Source organism: Alosa pseudoharengus, unplaced genomic scaffold (genome assembly GCF_046254945.1).
Source record: "Alosa pseudoharengus isolate Yale_2024_CS ecotype anadromous, Long Island Sound unplaced genomic scaffold, YU_APseudo_1.1 YU_APseudo_1.1_scf_7, whole genome shotgun sequence".
Classification (NCBI taxonomy): Eukaryota; Metazoa; Chordata; class Actinopteri; order Clupeiformes; family Clupeidae; genus Alosa; species Alosa pseudoharengus.
In genome coordinates, this window is record NW_027468859.1 from 23,589,199 (window position 1) to 23,591,464 (window position 2,266).

General features: G+C 45.2%; 1 long non-coding RNA gene across 1 annotated transcript; it reads right to left on the reverse strand.

Moving 5' to 3' along the window:
- Window positions 1-783: 783 nt before the first annotated feature.
- Window positions 784-2,001, reverse strand: LOC143110425 (uncharacterized). Its single transcript, XR_012984153.1, has 3 exons — window positions 1,949-2,001; window positions 1,669-1,784; window positions 784-856 (listed from the first exon to the last, which is right to left on the reverse strand). It is a non-coding gene; the product is annotated as an uncharacterized LOC143110425 (long non-coding RNA).
- Window positions 2,002-2,266: the final 265 nt, after the last annotated feature.

Here is a 2,266-nt window from a genome sequence, read left to right on the forward strand (position 1 = left end):
CAAAGAGGGGATTCATCCACGGATTCTGTGGAGGAAGCTCAGCCGCTGTGGTAGGTGCAACAGTGGTTTGAGGGGGAATCTTCACAGGCATTCCAGGGTAGTAGCCTCCAAAAAGGGGATGCATCCACTGTTGATTCTGTGGAGGAAGCTCTGCAGCTGTGGTAGGTGCAACAGTAGTTTGTGGGGGAATCTTCACAGGCATTCCAGGGTAGTAGCCTCCAAAGAGGGGATTCATCCACGGTTGATTCTGTGGAGGAAGCTCAGCCGCTGTGGTAGGTGCAACAGTAGTTTGAGGGGGAATCTTCACAGGCATTCCAGGGTAGTAGCCTCCAAAAAGGGGATGCATCCACTGTTGATTCTGTGGCTGAAGCTCAGCAGCTGTGGTAGGTGCAACAGTAGTTTGAGGGGGATTCTTCACAGGCATTCCAGGGTAGTAGCCTCCAAAAAGGGGATGCATCCACTGTTGATTCTGTGGAGGAAGCTCAGCAGCTGTGGTAGGTGCAACAGTAGTTTGAGGGGGAATCTTGACAGGCATTCCAGGGTAGTAGCCTCCAAAGAGGGGATGCATCCACGGATTCTGTGGAGGAAGCTCTGCCGCTGTGGTAGGTGCTTCTGTAGTTGGTGCAACAGTAGTTTGAGGGGGAATCTTGACAGGCATTCCAGGGTAGTAGCCTCCAAAGAGGGGATTCATCCACGGTTGATTCTGTGGAGGAAGCTCAGCAGCTGTAGAAGGTGCCTTGGTAGTTGGAGCTGGAGTAGTGGATACAACTAGAGAGGCTTGGTCTGAGCTTGATGCAGGGCAGGAGAGGGTTACTGGATTGCCGTGCCACAACATCCGCAGCAAGTGGCTATTGCCCTGGAGGAAGATATAAAATAATGCAGTCATACAACTAGCTGAAAACTGAAACATGTCCCACATGAATTTAAATGCTACATAATTGCTTGGGGGTCCTTTCGCCCGACTACAGGAACACTTCACATAGGAGTGGCCATACCGGTTGTATATGTAAGGCTCTTGAACCGCCTTACATATACAACCAGTATGGCCACTCCTATGCTCACATATCGGTTTGCAAGGGACCAAATGGTATTCAAATTGTATGTAATTGTTACTATGTTCACGATTAGCCTCCATTCCTCTGGTGAGTTGATTGGACGTCACCCAGGAAAGCTTAACTGTAAATTCAAGCTACTGAAATCAATTCATGAAATGTACGCCAACAGAAAAGCCTGAAGAGGATAACAGACCCATACTAAAACAGGACACATCAAGAGACTTAAATGAGCTTGCTCAATGTAGACAATGCTAAAACTTCCTGCTATAGCAATGGAAACTTTATTCAACAATACCTTCTGTTAAAATAGATATCATAAACAAGCAAACTAAGGATTATTTTAACAGGCCTGCTTTCACAAATTTGTCACGTTCAAGTGGCTGAGACATTTCTTTATTTTATTTAAACTTTGCATTGCAACTTTGCATTCTCTTGGTTTTGTTGTTGATTCACGATGAAATGTAATGTCAGAAGTAAGGCATTAATAAGGTGTGAAAATATGGAGTTTTGTTTTGTAGTGATTGATGGCATCTCTATGGGCTAATGTTACTCCTACTCTGACGAAAATGAATTAAAAAAAATCCTCTGATGTGACAGGAAAACCATAGCCTACCTGTTTTATAACATCACAACCATCAAAAATGGCGAGAAGCACGAGGCCCACCGCAGTCCTTTTCACAGAGTAGCCACACTCTCGACGTAGCTGGCGTAGTGAGAGAGGTGTGCCACCTGTTGAATAGAAAAAAAGAAAAGAATGTCTGGTCTCAAGCTATTGATGCAAACACTGCAAGTGAAAGGGCTGCAAGGAATCGGCTGAATTAGGCTACTAATGTCGACAGCGAGTTATTGTGTACACTGTAAAACAAAAACAAGTTATCCAATACTTTTCTTACCGCTGTCTAACTGGAGTGAAGAACATCCAGGGCCTTGTGCAGAGAACTTCATGAGGTCATTAGTACATAATAACTTTGGTCGCATACGATACCAGGACCTAAAGTCATCAGTGCTGCTTTGTCCACCCACCAGGCCTGGATCGTCGGCTTGAACGTTAACGGCGCCATCGTCTGTAGTGTTTTCTCCAACATATCGTCTCTCATATTCCAGATTTCGACCCAGTGAAATGTTCCCTGTGCCGAAAGTAATTGTCCCAGTTTGAATATTCTCAGACCTTTCCTCATGATGTGTCTCGTCTTTTTGCACTATTTCAAGGC